Here is a 19,146-nt window from a genome sequence, read left to right as displayed (position 1 = left end):
ATTCGCTGTGATTATGACCAATGGATGAGCTAGTGCTAACACTGTGATGACGTGTCTTTCTGTACCAACAAAAAATATCTGACAAAATACAAGATTGGTTTGCCGGCTAATTCCGTAGAAAAGTAAGAAATGTACGCGCAATGCGGATTCTTTTTATCATGCAATCATCAACTAAATAAGTGGCCTAAGGTGGTCGTCGATATAACACTAATGCACGACATGCAGATTGTTTTTTTTTTTAATCCAACATGCTGTCACTGCCAGACTTGCATGCAGATACCTAATTTTTGCACCATGCATGATTGTCTAAATCAACGCGCTAAAGGAAGATCCTGCGACAAAAGCCTAAGCGAATGTAAACGCAGGTTTGTTCCAACATGAAGCATTATTCTACTCAATTAAGCATATAGTGACATTTGAAACTGACTATGAATGATTATGAATAATTTTGGTTCATCCGATGATCTAATCACGCTGGCTGATAGTTCTGAAAGATTTTGCAGATAGTATAAGAAACGATTTGTTTAATATATAAAAATCATGACTTATGATCTCCTATCTTGCAAATAAAATTCTAGACAGGTCCCCATTTGTTGATCTAAAGAGAGAAGCGCTTAGCGTTATGAAGCTTACATGGAATTTCAAGGTCTTGAAGATCAGTCGGTGGGCAAACAAGGCAGCTCATGAGATTGCTAAGTTTAGTTTTGACAATAGGACAGACGCTCAGATGGTTTATTTTTCTATAGTGTTTCGCTCTGCGTGGCGTATGCTGTAATGAATGATTGTACAAACATTTGAAGTTTATTAATATATGAGGTGTTTAAAGAAAATCTTGGGTTGTGATCCGGTCGCTAATTCTATTTAGTGACGTCCTTTTTTTAACACGGTACAATTGTGGACTCTCACATACACACATACACACTTAACCTTATGGATGCACGAATGCACATCCAACCTTTATGAGCACCCCCACGATACTGAGACGGCACAACATCTTGAGATTAACAAAGTCCTCATAGACGTTTTCGTAGTCGACGAAAACGTCTCCTCCCACTGAACACATCGCCGGAAGGCCTGAAATAAATCCAGGAAGATACGACCACAAGTACTAAGTCTAGGGCTTGAACTCTGGTGGGTTGGTTCCACCACAAGGAACCCAGGCATCCCATTTCTCGGTACGTATTGCTTATCCTAGTGTGGATTCTTTTATGGGCAACGATAGGATAACTCTTTGTTCTCGATAAAGGGTGTTTGTACTAACTCAAAATGAAGCAACAAGTGGATACAAATCATCATGAGCGACATTATGGCTGCTGCATAATTAGGATGGGCATAGCAAAAAGTAACAAGTCCGAGAAAAAAGTAAATAAATATGAATATGAATATGAATCCAATAATGTAATTTTTTGGAATATCAATATGAATCCAATAATGAAAAAGGTCACAATTGTTTTCATTGAAAACTTATTCTCAATATGAATCCAATATAATATTGGCAAATTTATGGTTCATGTTTAAACAAAAACACTAAGAGGGCTAATAAATCTAAGAGGAGGAAGAACTATACTACAATCACCATGTGACATTTGGTGGCAATAAGTTGCAAGAAATTAACCACTAATTGAATACTACAGTACAAGAACCGTTGGATATTCATAGTAATGAGGCAAGAGCTTAGACTGACGGGACTTCCTCGGAAGCGTCGCGGCAGGCAAACCCTAGCACCGCCGCCGGAACCCACCCTCCCCTCCCTCTTCCTTCGAAGTCAGGTCGTCTCGGCAGCCAGCGAGGTCTCTTTTGTCTCCACGTGCGGGGGATTCGACGCGAGCTGAGTTACTCAGGACTGGATGTGGCCCTTGGACCAAGGCTAGCGGCTACGGTGGAGCTGAACAAGGGTGTTCTGGTGGGGAGGCTGGTAGGGGGAACATTTGTAGGTTGTCGATAGCGGATTTTGATCGCTTAGGATTTTTAGGGTGCTAGCTTAGGCATAGCTTTCGCCTTATATGACTATGGTATTTTCCGGCTTTTTTTGTGTGCGTGTGGGGGGGGGGGGGGTTGTGTTGGCTGTGTGCATCCTACGTATGCAGAGGTCAAGTGTGTGCTCATTTTGATTGTATTCGCTTGATGCTTCATTTTGAGTAATAAGTTCCACCCTTTGTCAAAAATATGAGGAACGGTTGCTCTGATGTGATCAAGCCGCCAGTCGTCGGCACAGTGGGTGCCGGTCTTGGGTCGCTGATCTCGTCAAAGGTGTGTCCTTTGGTTGTTCTCGTGGTAGTCTAGCTACAGGGCAGTGACCCAGCGAGGGAAGGCACGATGGTCGTGGGCGGATCGTGTGGCTCGGGTGCAAGCAGGCGCCCATGGCTGCTCGGGCGGCATGGTTGCAGGTGGTTGATACGTCTCCATCGTACCTATAATTTTTGTTTGTTCCACGCCGATATTACACAAAATTTATAAACTTTTGGCAACATTTTATATTATTTTTTGGAACCAACATATTGATCTAGTGCCTAGTGCCAGTTCCTGTTTGTTCATATTTTTTGTTTTGCAGAATATCCATATCAAATGAAGTCCAAGCACGATAAAAATTTATGGAGAACTATTTTGGAATATATGTGATTTTTGGGAGGTGGAATCAACGCAAACGGAGCCTCGGGAAATCCACAAGACACCAGGGTATGGCTTCCTGGAGCACAATGGTGCCTTGTGGGCACCCCATAAGTCGGCTGGGGCTCTACTTCGGGCACAAGTAAGCTTATATTCGGAAACAAATCGTGTTAAAATTTCAGCACAATCGAAGTTACGGATCTTTGGATATTTAAGAAACAGTGAAATGCCAGATCTGGGGAACGTGAAACAGAAGAGAACGGAGAGGGAGATCCAATCTCGGATGGGCTCCTGCCCCTCTGCCACCATGGAGGCCATGGTCCAGAGGGGGAACCCTCCTCCCATCTTGGGGGGAGGCAAAGGAAGAAGAAGAAGAAGGAGGAGGGGGGCTCTCTCCCCCTCTCTCCCGGTGGCGCCGGAGTGCCGCCGGGGCAAGGATCGTGACGACAATCTACATCAACAACCTTGCTACGATCAACACCAACTTTGTCCCCCTCTATGGAGCGGTGTAAACTCTCTATTCCCGCTGCAATTCTCTACTTAAACTTGGTGCTCAACACTATATATTATTATTCACTGATATGTGGTTATCCTATGATGTTTGAGTAGATCTGTTTTGTCCTATGGGCTGATTGATGATCGTGATTGGTTTGAGTTGTATATTTATTTTGATGTTTTCCTATGGTGCCATCCATGTTGCGCAAACGTGAGGGGTCCCCGCTATAGGGTTTTGCAATACATTCATGATTGGCTTATGGTGGGTGGCTAGAGTGACGGAATCTTATGCCCGAGTAAGGGGGTTGTTGTGTATGGGAGTAAAGAGGACTTGATACTTAATGATATGGTTGGGTTATACCTTAATAATCTTCGGTAGTTGCGGATGCTTGCTAGAGTTCCAATCATAAGTGCATATGATCCAAGTACGGAAAGTATGTTAGCTCATGCCTCTCCCTCATATAAAATTGCGATAATGATTACCGGTTTAGTTATCGATCGCCTAGGGACAACTAACTTTCTTGTGTGACAAAAGCTATCTAATTTTATTATCCTGCAATTTATCTAGAATTTTATTCTTGCAAAGTACTTATAGTTTTATTCTTGTTCTAGATAAAGCAAATGTTAAGTGTGAGTAGAGTTGTATCGGTGGTTGTCGGTGTCAAAACCGGCGGATCTCGGGTAGGGGGTCCCGAACTGTGCGTCTAGGCGGATGGTAACAGGAGACAAGGGACACGATGTTTTTACCCAGGTTCGGGCCCTCTTGATGGAGGTAAAACCCTACTCCTGCTTGATTGATGTTGATGATATTGGTAGTACAAGAGTAGATCTACCACGAGATTAGAGAGGCTAAACCCAAGAAGCTAGCCTATGGTATGATTGTTGTTCGTCCTACAGACTAAAACCCTCCGGTTTATATAGGCACCGAAGAGGGTTAGGGTTACACAGAGTTGGTTACAATGGTAGGAGATCTACATATCCGTATCGCCAAGCTTGCCTTCCACGCCAAGGAAAGTCCCATCCGGACACGGGACAAAGTCTTCAATCTTGTATCTTCACAGTCCAGGAGTCTGACCAAAGGTGATAGTTCGGCTATCCAGACACCCCCTAATCCAGGACTCCCTCAGTGGTCGATAGAACTTGAGGGAATATTTGTTAAACCTTTAGCTCCTCGTTGGGTTCGACACTCTTATTTATCAAAAAAGGCTACAAACGACCCCCTATACTTGTGGGTTATCAAGACCTTTTTCTGGCGCTGTTGCAGGGGAGCTATAGCGTAGGGTGAATGTTCTCGTGTGTGCTTGTTTGCTTTATCACTAAGTAGTTTTTATTTTCTGTTCTAAGTTGTTCTCTATCTTTAGTTATGGATATGGAACACGAAATACCAAACAAATTAGTTGTACTTGCTACTCATGGAGATGGGGAACCTTCTAAAACCCTCGATACTCGTTATGTGAAAAATATTAAACACTACTTTGATAATCCTGAGAAAACCCCATTCAACTTGACAATGGGAGACACGTTGGATTAAAGTGAATACTTTAGTGATTATTGCTTGACTCAAAAAGGGAAACTATTATGGGATCAAATTCATATGTTGCATTGGTATGCTTGGGATCTATGCATGAGATATGATTATACTTGTTGCTCTAGGATGAAGGCTCAACACCTTCCCTTTTCATGCAAATTTAGCGATAATGAAACCTTAGCTTCTTATGCTAATGGTAGATATGATTACTATGATGTGAATGAATAGAAGAATTTCTTTCTTTTAAGGGTGCTTATGAAATTGAATCTATGTTTGAAAAGTACGAAGATTATGATGATGTTGTTTATAGACCTAATTTTTTTTGCAATACTTAAATATTTCTATGAGAATTATAAATACAATTCCGATATTGATGTATTTCTTGAGAAAGCCTCTGCTGTCCAAGAAGAGAATAATATTTTGCAGGAAACTTTGGAAGAAGAAATTGATGAAACTATGAGCTCATTGAATGAAAAAGATGATGAGGAGAGCGAAGAACAAAAGGAGGAAGAGCGGATTAGCTCCCGTGCCCACCTTCTAATGAAAGTAACTCTCCAACTAATACATTGTTTAATGTCCCTGCGTTCTTACCGAAGGATGAATGCTATGATGATTTCTATGATCCCGTTGATTCGTTTGAAATATCCCTTTTTGATGAAATTGATGCTTTCTATGCTTGTGACCAAGATGCCAGTATGAATTATGCTTATGGAGATGAACTTGCTATAGTTCCTTATGTTAAGAATGAAATTGTTGCTATTGCACCCACACATGATAGTCCTATTATCTTTTCAATTCTCACAACTACACTATATCGAAGAAGCTTGCACTTATTAAGGATTATATTGATGGGTTGCCTTTTACCATTGCACACATGATGATTTTTATGAGTATAATATACATGTGCTTGCTGCTCCTACTTGCAATTATTATGAGAGATAAACTACATCTCCGCCTCTCTATGTTTCCAATACTATAAATTGCAAGAAACTGTTTATGTATTGGCCTTTACTTGATGTGCATGAATTGTTCTTTTATGACATGCTGATGCATAGGAAGAGAGTTAGACTTCGTTGTTGCATGATATATGTTGCTTTGTGCTCACTACTAAACTATAAATCATTGCTAATTAAAATTGGCTTTGATATACCTTGGTATCTGGGTGGATCGATTACTTGAGCACTTTGTGCCTAGCTTAATGGCTTTAAAGAAAGCGCTGCCACGGAGACAACCCAGAAGTTTTAGAGAGTCGTTTTATTCTGTTGTGTTCTTTTATAAAGTTTAAAAAGAAAAAAAATATAGGGGGAACTTAAACTTTTCAAAAAAAAAGTGAAAGTAAGAAAGACGAGCACCGTTGAAGTGGGGGAGCTCCTTGAACTTTTTTCATGCCCATGGAAACTTTGCAAATCTTAAATTATAGAAACTTTTCAACAAAAATAATTATCCCCTTGTACAAATCCATTGTATTATAAAAATAATGTGCGAATATTTTCCTTTAGGATGATTAGATCACTTGTTGGTATGTGCGGTGCAAAAATAGAAACTCTGGTTGTGGTGCATGAATTTTCATTTTCTACTCGAACGTCAAAAATTTCTAAAATTTCTGCATAGTACTGCTATGCAAATTTCTTGTTTTGTCCTAATTTTTTAGAATTTTTGGAGTTACAGAAGTATGGTCAATTTTCAGATTGCTACAGACTGTCATGTTTTTGATAGATTCTGTTTTTGATGCATTGATTTGCTTGTTTTTATGGAACTATGGATTGTATCGGTGGTATAAGCCATGGAGAAGTTATAAGACAGAAATAATTCAAAAACAAAATTTGAATGGATTTGGAACAATACTTAAAGTAGTGATTTGCATTATTATACTGACGAATCTCACGAGTTTTATCTTAAGTTCTGTGTGGATGAAGTGTTCGAAGATCGAGGAGGTCTCGATATGAGGAGAAGGAGGGGAGGCAAGAGTTCAAGCTTGGGGATTCCCAAGGCACCCCAAGTAAATATTCAAGGAGACTCAAGCGTCTAAGCTTGGGGATGCCCCGGAAGGCATCCTATCTTTCTTCAACAAGTATCAGTATGTTTCGGTTTTTGTTTTGTTCACGTGATATGTGTAAATCTTGGAGCGTCGTGTGCTTTTTCTTTTATTCTTTTAATAATGCATCATGCTAGTATGAGATAGTCCTTGGTTGATTTATAGAATGATCATTGCACTTCACTTATATCTTTTGAGTATGGCTTTATAGAATGCTTCATGTGCTTCACTTATATCATTTATAGTTTGGATTGCCTGTTTCTCTTCACATAGAAAACCCTTATTTATTGAATGCTCTTTTGCTTCACTTATATTTGTTAGAGTGTGATCTTTTTTAGGAAGAATTAAACTCTCATGCTTCATTTATACTCCCACTGTCCCATAATACAAGAGCGTTTTTTACACTAATGTAGTGTTAAAAATGCTCTTATATTATGGGATGGAGGGAGTATCTATTTAGAGAGTCAACATGAATTGGTCATTTGCATGGTTAGTCATAAAATCCTACATAAAACTTGTGGATCACTGAATATGATATGTTTGATTCCTTGTAATAGTTTTGTGATATAGAGATGGAATATGTGGGAGGTACTAGTAAATGGTTGTGATTACTAGGAATATTGGTGTTAAGGTTTGTGATTCCCGAAACATGCACGTATAGTCTCTCGTTATGCTATGAAACTGGAGCATGATTTATTGATTATCTTCCTTATGAGTGACAGTCGAGGACGAGCGATGGTCTTTTCCTACCAATCTATGCCCCTATGGGCATGCGTGGTAGTACTTTGCTTCGAGGGCTAATAAAATTTTGCAATAAGTATGTACGTTCTTTATGACTAATGCAAGTCCATGGATTATACGCACTCTTACCATTTCGCAATTTGCTAGCCTCTTCTGTACCATGAATTGCCCTTTCTCACCTCGAGACATGGTGCAAACTTTGCCGGTGCATCCAAACCCCGTGATATGATACGCTCTATCACACATAAGCCTTATTATATCTTCCTCAAAACAGCCACCATACCTACCTATTATGGCATTTCCATAGCCATTCCGAGATATATTGTCATGCAACTTCCACCCTTCCGTTTTGATGACTTGAGCATTCATTGTCATATTGCTTTGCATGGTCGTAAGAAAAGCTAGCACGATATTTCCATGGATAGTCCTTTTTTAATATCCTTGCTACGCTAGATCATTGCACATCCTGGTACATTGCCAGAGGCATTCATATAGAGTCATAATTTGTTCTAGGTATCGAGCTGTAATATTGAGTTGTAAGTAAATAAAAGTGTGATGGTCAGCATTATTCATTATTTGAGCATGTCCAAGTGAGGAAAGTATGATGGAGACTATGATTCCCCCAGAAGTCGGGATGAGACTCCGGACAAAAATAAAAAGAAAAGGAAAAAAAGAAAAAAAGTGATGCCAAAAAGAGCCCAAGAAAAAAAGAAAAAATGAGAGAAAAAGAGAGAAGGGGCATGCAAATACCAAACTTGTGCTTTAGAGTAGCACCATGCTTTTCATGTAGAGAGTCTCCTATGTAGTCACTTTCATATACTAGTGGGAATTTTTCATTATAGAGTTAGATGCACACCACTTCGTTTTCATTTTGGGCTTTCATACACTTATAGCTCTTAGTGCATCCATTGCATGGCAATCCCTACTCCTCGCATCGATATCAATTGATGGGCATCTCCCTAGCCCGTTGATTAGCCACGTTGATGTGAGACTTTCTTACTTTTTGGTCTTCTCTATGTTTACCCCTATCATCATACTCTGTTCGACCCATAGTGCTATATCCATGGCTTGTTCTCATGTATTGCATGGGGGTTGAAAAAGCTGAAGAGCGTTAAAAAGTATGAACCAATTGCTCGGCTTGTCATCGGGGTTGTGCATGATAAATACTTTGTGTTAAGAAGATGGAGCATGACAAGACTATATGATTTTGTAGGGATAGTGATGACCCACAAGTATAGGGGATCTATCATAGTCCTTTCTATAAGTAGGAGTGCCGAACCGAATGAGGAGCAGAAGGAAATGACAAGCGGTTTTTAGCAAGGTATTCTCTGCAAGCACTGAATTGTCGGTAATAGATAGTTTTGTGGTAAGATAATCTGTAACGGGTAACAAGTAACAAATGTAACAAAGGTGCAGCAAGGTGGCCCAATCCTTTTTGTAGAAAAGTACAATCCTAGACAAACTCTTATATAAAGCAAAGTGCTCCTGAGAACACATGGGAATTATTGTCAATTTAGTTTTCATCATGCTCAGATGATTCACGTTCGTTACTTTGATAATTTGATATGTGGGTGGACGAGTGCTTGGGTGTTGTCCTTACTTGGAAAAGCCTCCCACTTATGATTAACCACTCTTGCAAGCATCCGCAACTATGAAAGAAGAATTAAGATAAATCTAACCATAGCATGAAACATGTGGATCCAAATCAACCCCTTACGAAGCAACGCATAAACTAGGGTTTAAGCTTTTGTCACTCTAGCAACCCGTCATCTACTTATTACTTCCCAATGGCGTCCTCTAGGCCCAAATCATGGTGAAGTGTCATGTAGTCGACGTTCACATAACACCACTAGAGGAAAGACAACATACATCTCATCAAAATATTGAATGAATACCAAATTCACATGATTACTTATAATAAGACTTCTCCCATGTCCTCAGGAACAAATGTAACTACTCCCAAAGCATATTCAGTTCATAATTAGAGGGGTATTGAATATCATTAAGGATCTGAACATATGTTCTTCCACCGAATAAACCAACCCTACAAGGAGTAATCAACACTACTAGCAACCCACAGGTACCAATCTGAGGTTTATAGAAAAAGATCGGATACAAGAGATGAACTAGCGTTTCAGAGCAGATGGTGCTTGTGAAGATGTTGATGGAGATTGACCCCCTCTTGATGAGAGGATCTTTGGTGATGACGATGGCTTCGATTTCCCTCTCCCGGAGGGAAGTTTCCCCAGCAGAAAAGCTCCGCCGGAGCCCTAGATTTCTTCTGCCCAGGTTTAGCCTCGAGATGGCGGTGCTTCATCCCGAAAGCTTGCTTATGATTTTTTCCAGGTCAAAACCCTCCATATAGCAGAATATGGGCACCGGAGACCTAGCAGGGGGCCCACAAGCCCTAGGGGCGCGCCCCATGCTTGTGGCCACCTGGTGGATCCCCCTCTAGTATTTCTTCGCCCAATATTTTTTTATATATTCCAAAATAATTATCCGTAAATTTTCAGGACTTTTGGAGTTGTGCAGAATAGGTCTCTCAGATTTGCTCCTTTTCGGTCCAGAATTCGAGCTGCCAGCATTCTCCCTGTTTGTGTAAACCTTGTAAAATAAGAGAGAAAAGGTACAAATATTGTACCATAATGTGTAATAACAGCCCATAATACAATAAATATCAACATAAAAGCATGATGCAAAATGGACGTATCAACTCCCCCAAGCTTAGACCTCGCTTATCCTCAAGCTTAAGCTGAAGTCGATAAATATGTCCACATGTTTAGAGATAAATGTGTCAAAAAATAAAATACGGACATGAGGGCATCATGATCATCTTTAGAACAGCAACATATATTGTCATATAATTTCTTATGCTAAAGTAACAAATCATTCACAAGATAAATTATGAATCAGCAACTTTATTGAAAACTAACAAACTATGATCTCAGTCACTGAAGCAATTGGAAATTATCATAATATCAGAAACTGTGGTCAACCATATTTTAGTCTTTCATAATTGCTAACACTCACGGGATACTTATGAGTTCAAAGCCTCAATCGGACACATAGAAAGATAGGGGCTTATAGCTTCACCTCCCAACCTTTTACCTCAAGGGTAATGTCAACAATAATACTTTATGATAACCCACATCCGAGTGGATATATATATATATATATATATATATGGATCTTTCCCCAACATATAGTGCTTGCCAAAAAGAAAAGGTGTAAAAAGGAAAGGTGAAGATCACCATGGCTCTTATATGAGATATTGTCATGCTCTTTTATGGTTGGACGCACAAAATCTTAATGCAAAAGAACATCACTTTATATTGACGCTTGTGACAAAGAACTTTATTATGCTGTCCATCCCTTTTATTTCTTCCATATCACAAGTTTGTATAAAGCTTATTTTCCTCACACTAAAATATCATACATATTTAGAGAGCATTTTTATTGCTTGCACCGATGACAACTTACATGAAGGATCTTACTCAATACATAGGTAGGTATGGTGTACTCTCATGCCAAAACTGGGTTAAGGGATGTTTGGATGCACAAGTAGTATCTCTACTTGGTGCAAAGATTTGGCTAGCATGGGATGAGAAAACAAGCACAACATGTTGGAGGATCCATGACAATATAACTTCTATTCGGATATAAGAAAACATAACCATTATGTTTTCTTCCTTGTCCAACATCAACTCTTTAGCATATAATGTCGGTGGGAAACAACACCTGTGGGATCACAAGAATCTCTACTGCGGTATCGGGGCGCGGGGTGGTGAGAAGAGCGGGATCAGCAGTAGGTACGAGCACGAGGGTCGTTTACCCAGGTTTGGGCCACAGGGATGCGTAATACCCTAGTCCTGGTTTGATGTGTATATTTGTGTTCTTGAGGTTCTTGAACTAGCTACAATGAGCGTAACTTGTCCAAATGTCTGAATCCTTCTCCTGGATGCCTCGGGCCTCCTTTTATAGGCAAGGTGATCGCCACAGTGGCACATAGGAGGTGGCATCGGGGTACTATGGTTAAGCCTATCGCTAGCTATTACGGGACAAGACACATTTAATGCACCTCTGACGTGTCCCCTTCACTTTACCGCAGCTTCGCCCTGCCTTGACACGCGCCTAGGCCAGCGAGGCGGCCAGTGCCATGTAGGCTGGCAGGCTGCTGAGGTGGCATGGTGGTAGGGCCTTCACGAAGATTTACATGCCACCACGTAGGCATGTGCTGAGTTAGCCGAGAAGCCTCATGCCGACACGCAGGCGCCTGCCCAGCCGGTGGGCTGGCAGCTGCATGGCAGCGGTGGCAGAAGCCTGGCAGGTGCGGGCCTGGCTGTGGCCTCGCAGACGTCCTCGGCAAGGGCCTTGTCCGGGCCCTTGCAAAGGTCTTGCCATGGCGTTGCGCTCATCCCTGGTAAGGATCTTGCCAGGGGTCTTGTGGATTTCCTCGGCAAGGATTTCGCCGAGGTTCATCGTCTTCTACTCTTCTGATTTGAAGTGTTCCTTGTCTTCACAAAGATTTGCATGCCACCATGGAGGCGCCTCCCGAGCCTATGTCCCAACGCGGTTGGTGACGCTGGAGAAATTAGGGCCCAAGGGTGGCGCGCCCTGCTGGCATTAGGTAGGCTGCCCTGGCAAGGTCCTTTCATGTGCCATGGAGGCCGCCCCGGCAAGGGTCTTGCCGGGGGGAACCACTTCGCCTTATTGCTCTTCATGCCCCTGTCTTGGCATTGCTTTGGCCGTCCCGCGGCTTTGATTTCCTGTCTCTGCCTTGCTTAAGTGTGGTCGTGGGCGCGGCTCTGACTGCCCGTGCACAAATAAGGGGTACAAAAGAGCACCCCTATTTTGGTACACCGACAGGAGCCCCCGGCACTAGGCCACACATAAGCGCGACACGTTGTTGGGCTAGGCCCAGAACGGTGCACGGGTAGGCGGGGCGGTTTTTACCGCAGTAGCTTTCCGTCCGCTGCGTTTCCCCACGACCCGCGTTGAATGCGTGACGTGGGGGTCACACGCGCGCGTGATTGAAGCATGCTTGCGTCATCTTGTGGTGAATAATAAAGAGGCGGCTTGTGTGTCCCTTCGAGACCGCAGGGCCGCCGCTCATTCACTGTCCTTACCTGGGAACCGTGCTCCACGCCTCCCATTATGCCCGTCTCTTGCGCCACGTACGCCGCATGCATGATGCAGAGCGAATGACAGGCGCGCGGGATACAGGAAGTCGTGCGCACGTGGGTCAATTCCCATGCGCCTACAATTGGGCGGGGAGGGCGGTCGACGGCCTCGCCCGCTGTCACCTTAATGAGCCGGATTGGATGAAAGGGGCGGCCGAGCCCCGACCCCGTCCTTTATAAGGAGGGGAGCGGGGGGAATGGCGCCTCTCTATCCTTCGTCATCTGCCTCTCCCCATCCCAGCTCCTTCCTCTCTTATGTCATGGCAAGAGGGCGCGGTGATGCTTCATCGGTGGCGGCAAGGGTCTCTGCTCGACAACGTGTCTCTGCTCCCCAAGAGCTCGTGGCAGCGGAGCCAGCCGTTAGAGGAAGGGTGAGGGGCGAGGTTGATGCCGTCGCGGTGCTCGGGGAAGAGGAGGACGGGGCGGCGCATCGGCCTCGCCTCCGCCAGCGGCCCCTCCCCAAGTGGAGGGCCATGTCGGGGACAACCTCTATGAGTTCTTCATCAGGCTGCGCCGGCCGACGCGCCTTTGTCTTTGTCTTCCGACCCCATTTGCTCAGGAGATGGAGCTGGACCCGCCGCATGCGCTGAGGTTGCACATGAGGGGCTGTGGGAACATTGGCAAATGGGCCAACGTCGAGTTCCCAGCCCCTCACATCATGTACCTCCGCCGTGGGTGGAAGACCTGCGCTCGCATCCACAGCCTGACGGAGGGGCTCACTCTCCATTCCAAATTAATGGATAGTGGACTCCTCTCCGTCAAGGTCTTTGGACACTTCGGGACTCGCGTAAGTTGCTGCGTGGAGAGCTCCTCTGATGATGAAGACTCTTCCTTGAGCGGGAGTGGCGAGGAGGACAGCGGCAGTGACGACAAGGGTAGTGGGCGGCAGTATGATGGGTCCGACTTGGCGTCGGGCGCACCGCTCCTGGGCGACACCGGCGACCACATCATCCGTGTCGCCGGCTCCTTGAACTTCTCGGGGTCGCCTCCTTGGGAGGCTAGCATGGGGAGGACGGAGAAGGCGAAGAAGGTGGGTGGCGGGCCGTCAGGTCGGAGTACGATGGCACCGACGCCTTCGTAGCGTATTGATGGACATCTGCCTCATCTTCCAGCTCTTCCTCCGGTGCCACCACTGCCAGCCCTCTCCTAGGCAACCACCGTCATGTTCTCTTGGCGCCTTCTGCTGCTCGTACCTCGCCTAGGCGCTTCCCCTGCCCTTTTGCCTTCCTGTCTCATTTCCTGAGGAGAGGGACAAGAAAGGGATTATGGGCACCTTATCTTTTTTTCAGTTTGTAAGCCTACGGGCGTTAGTCAGATTTAAAACTTGTAACCTCCCTGTTCATGTTTACATTCCGTACAAACTATACCTGTATGGAACGAATTAATGAAAAAAGGGTGATTGCCGGGTCTTGTGTGTGTGAGCAAAGCCCATACCAAGGAACAAATCCTTGTTATTTTCAATATAAACACTGTTGGCCGACAGCATGGCTTGCTGTTCCCCCACTCTGTTCGTCCATACTCACACCTTTGGTGGAGGCAGGGATGAAGTGGGGGTGGGACCTACGCTTGCTTCCTTGCCGCTGCGGCTACGACCATATTCCAAACCAAGAAGTTCTTGGGTGATAGGAACGAGGGGAGCACGACAGCCTTGGAAGAAAACGAGGTTCCATACGTTCCAAGTTTCATACGGAAATGCATAACAGGGGATGGGAAAACTTATCTGGATCTGCAGCCCTGTGACGCTCGGGTAATTAAGCTACAGTGATCCTCTGCTAGTGAAGCCACGTCACCTCGATTATAGTTGCTAATCTCGCGTTAGTTCGAAACCGATTCGCGTTCAAATTCAAAATCAAGCAAACAATAAAAGATTCCAAATATTGAAACTAAAATGTTCGGAGTGAGCCAAATAATGCATAAGTAAGTATGGTGGAGAAACCACACTTTTATAAAAGTGTAAAATAATCTAAATGTTTTAAACAGTAGCAAAGACAATTAGTTGAATGCCTTTTACAATAGATAAAATATTAAACTAATTTTTTTGTTGCCCAAACTTATGTGGTAGTAGCTAATTACTAACACTAAATTAGGGACTACTTTTATAGTTATAAAACTAAAATAAAAGAGGAACTAAAATAAAACAGAAAATAGAAAGGAATAATAAACAAAAATAGAACAAAAGAAATAAAAACAGAAAAGCCCCCCCCCCCCCCCCCCGCTGGGCCTCGTGGCCCAGCTGGCCACCAGGCCGCCCCACGGCCCAACCGGCCAGGCCGGCCCACCCCGGTCCCCCCCCATAACCCCCTGGGCGACCGAACCCTAGCCCGACACCCCCCACTTCCCCACGATCCCCTTCTCCTCTCCCCCACCGATCTGGATCGGGATCGGCCCCGATCCCGTCGACCCCGACCACCCCGCCCCGCCGTTGCTGGACCGCCCCGTCCCCATCGCCAACCCCGCACGCCTCTCTCCCCTTCCCCCGTCTGGATCGGTGCAGAGGGCCCCGACCCCCCCCTTCACCGACGCCGCCCGGTGCCGCCTCGCCGCGACCCCGCCGCCCGGGACCCCGCCGCAGGAGCCCCCTCGCCGGAGTCACCACCTCGCGTCCTCGTCCTCCTCCCGGAGCTCCTCCGCCTCGACTCCGTCGACGTCGTCCCCGACCTCCGTCGAGCCCGCTGCCCTTGACCCTGCGAACCCGCGGTGAGGCCCCGGGCTCCCGCCCCCTCTCCTCGCACTCCCTCTTCCCCCGCGACCGTCGCCGCGCCCCGTGCGCTCCGGCCCCGCGCTCACCGCGGCCGGCCGCGCCCTGGCCACGCGCTACACCGACCGGGCCGTGCCCGTCGTCCCCCCCCCCCCGCCCGCTGGTCTCGCCCCGTCCATGGCCGCGCCCCCTGCGCCCCGTGCGCCCACGCCGGCGCCGTCCGCTGCCGCCGAGCCCCCTGCTGGCCGTTCCCGCCGCTCGCCGGAGCTGGCCGGCCCTTTCCCCCCTACCCCGCCGGATTCTGGCGCCCCGCCTCGCCCCTGGTGGCCTCGCGTGCGGGTGCCCCTTCGCCCGCACCTCCCGATCGGGCGCACCCGATCCGCTAAGGCCTAGTGGCCCTATGACAACGGGGGCCCACACCCCAGAACGGTTTAAAAAAAAGAGGAATTAAAAATAAAATTATTAAATGAAAATAAAAATGATTAATAAAATTAATTATTAATTAATTAACTAATGAATTAATTAAGTTAATTAATCCGGTTTAATTAAATTAATTAACTAGTTAAGTTTAATTAAACTGTAATTAGATTAACCTAAACCGTAATTAACCTAATTAGAGGATGACAGGTGGGTCCCCCCGGACCCACATGTCAGGTTGACCAAGTCAACTCTGTTGACTGCTGACGTCAGCATGACATCATGCTGACGTCATAAATCCATTTTTTGAATTAATTAATTAATTAATTAAATTCCAGAAATTAATAAAATCTTTAGAAAATCATAACTTTTAATCCGTAACTCGGATTAAATTATTTTCAACATGAAAGTTGCTCAGAACGACGAGACAAATCCGGATACGCAGTCCGTTCGTTCGCCACACACCCCTAACCTATCGAACTCGCAACTTTCCCCCTCCGGCTCCTCTGCCCGAAAACGCGAAACACCGGGAATACTTTCCCGGATGTTTCCCCCTTAACCGGTACCACCTCATACCACGTTAGGGCACACCTAGCACCGCTCATTGTCACGTCACGCATCATCATGTTTATGTTTGCATTGTAATCATTGTTTCTTCCCCCTCTTATCTCCGGTAGACTACGAGACCGACGCTGATGCCACCGAGTACGACTACGTCACCGACGACCCCTCCTTGTCTGAGCAACCAGGCAAGCCCCCCCTTTGATCACCAGATATCGCCTACTCTTCTCTATACTGCTTGCATTAGAGTAGTGTAGCATGTTACTGCTTTCCGTTAATCCTATTCTGATGCATAGCCTGTCATTGCTGCTACAGTCATTGATACCTTACCCGCAATCCTAAATGCTTAGTATAGGATGCTAGTGTTCCATCAGTGGCCCTACACTCTTGTCCGTCTGCCATGCTATACTACTGGGCTGTGATCACTTGGGAGGTGATCACGGGTATATACTATACTCTACATACATACTATACAGATGGTGACTAAAGTCGGGTCAGCTCATTGAGTACCCGCAAGTGATTCTGATGAGGGGGCTGAAAGGACAGGTGGCTCCATCCCGGTAGAGGTGGGCCTGGGTTCCCGACGGCCCTCGACTGTTACTTTGTGGCGGAGCGACAGGGCAGGTTGAGACCACCTAGGAGACAGGTGGGCCTGGCCCTGTTCGGTGTTCGCGGATACTTAACACGCTTAACGAGATCTTGGTATTTGATCTGAGTCGGCTACGAGCCTATACGCACTAACCATCTACATGGGAGTAGTTATGGGTATCCCGACGTCGTGGTATCAGCCGAAGCACTTCAGACGTCAGCGACGGAGCGGCGCGCGCCGAATTGGACTGGAACGCCACTAGGCTAGGTCTGCTTTCGGCCGCCCACGCAACGTGCAGGTGTGCTCAGGGCGATGGGCCCAGACCCCTGCGCGCTTAGGTTTAGACCGGCGTGCTGGCCTCTCTGTTGTGCCTAGGTGGGGCTGCGACGTGTTGATCTTCCGCGGCCGGGCATGACCCAGGAAAGTGTGTCCGGCCAAATGGGATCAAGCGTGTTGGGTTATGTGGTGCACCCCTGCAGGGAAGTTAATCTATTCGAATAGCCGTGATCTTCGGTAACAGGACGACTTGGAGTTGTACCTTGACCTTATGACAACTAGAACCGGATACTTAATAAAACACACCCTTCCAAGTGCCAGATACAACCGGTGGTCGCTCTCTCTCAGGGATACGAGGAGAGGATCGCCGGGTAGGATTATGCTATGCGATGCTACTTGGAGATGCTACTTGGAGATGCTACTTGGAGGACTTCAATCTACTCTCTTCTACATGCTGCAAGACGGAGGCTGCCAGAAGCGTAGTCTTCGACAGGATTAGCTATCCCCCTCTTATTCTGGCATTCTGCAGTTCAGTCCACTGATATGGCCTCCTTACACATATACCCATGCATATGTAGTGTAGCTCCTTGCTTGCGAGTACTTTGGATGAGTACTCACGGTTGCTTTCTCCCTCTTTTCCCCCTTTCCCTTCTACCTGGTTGTCGCAACCAGATGCTGGAGCCCTGGAGCCAGACGCCACCGTCGACGATGACCCCTACTACACTGGAGGTGCCTACTACTACGTGCAGCCCGCTGACGACGACCAGGAGTAGTTAGGAGGATCCCAGGCAGGAGGCCTGCGCCTCTTTCGATCTGTATCCCAGTTTGTGCTAGCCTTCTTAAGGCAAACTTGTTTAACTTATGTCTGTACTCAGATATTGTTGCTTCCGCTGACTCGTCTATGATCGAGCACTTGTATTCGAGCCCTCGAGGCCCCTGGCTTGTATTATGATGCTTGTATGACTTATTTTATTTGTAGAGTTGTGTTGTGATATCTTCCCGTGAGTCCCTGATCTTGATCGTACACATTTGCGTGCATGATTAGTGTACGATTGAATCGGGGGCGTCACAAGTTGGTATCAGAGCCGACTGCCTGTAGGAATCCCCCTTTCCAACTCCTTGGTCGAAGTTGAGTCTAGTCATTGCAAAACTTTTACTAACTTGGCTGTGTGCCTTACGGGCCCACGTCGCCTTTGGGTGGTAGTAGGATCTTTTATTCCTCGACCTATGCTCTGGGACTTGACATCTCTTCTATTCGGGTTAAACGATTTTACTAACTCGGACTCTAGGTTCTCGATAATACTTTCTCCCGGAGAGCCCCTTCAGTCCAGATGATTACTTTGTGCATCGAAGGATTCCGAAGATACCTTCCGATATTCTCCCGAGACCTTGTGCCTGTTGCTTTTGCAATTCCCTACCACTGCAATATCCCTAATGATAAATACTTACACCCGTCATTCTTACTTTATACCCAATCGATCTTGTTATTACAAGATACCTCGAAATTCTCTCTAATGTTCTGACAATACTTTGTGCCTACTGCCTTGCAGTTCCTTGCCACTTGAATACCCCTAAGAATAATTCTCGCACTTATCGAGTATCCGCTCATCCCCCAGTTGTTCATGTGTTTCATAATGGTCTTCGAAATACTATTTGATCCTCCAAAAATCCTTAATAGCTTATTGCTCTGCAATACTTGTGTGCTTGCATTATGGATGCTTTCCATATGTCTGGCAATATTCGTTAGTATCCTTAGGCATCGTCATTTTGATCCTATTGATTCAGCATGTGTGCGAATGCACACAATCATCTATCAACCCTTCTAAATTATCCTTCCAGCTCAGACATCATTTTTGAACACGAGCTGGTTCTCGACCAAACTATTTGTCGTCAATTGTGCCTCTGGTATATCCAACTTATCCATCCTTGATCAGAGCGACTGCTTCTGATCCTTTGTTTTGGAAATCGAAATTCCTTTATTATCTAAGCATCGAATCATTCCGATGTTCTATAATATGA

This window comes from Triticum aestivum, chromosome 1B (assembly GCF_018294505.1).
Source record: "Triticum aestivum cultivar Chinese Spring chromosome 1B, IWGSC CS RefSeq v2.1, whole genome shotgun sequence".
NCBI lineage: Eukaryota > Viridiplantae > Streptophyta > Magnoliopsida > Poales > Poaceae > Triticum > Triticum aestivum.
The sequence above is the reverse complement of the archived record's forward strand: the minus strand, read 5'-3'. Positions refer to the sequence as shown.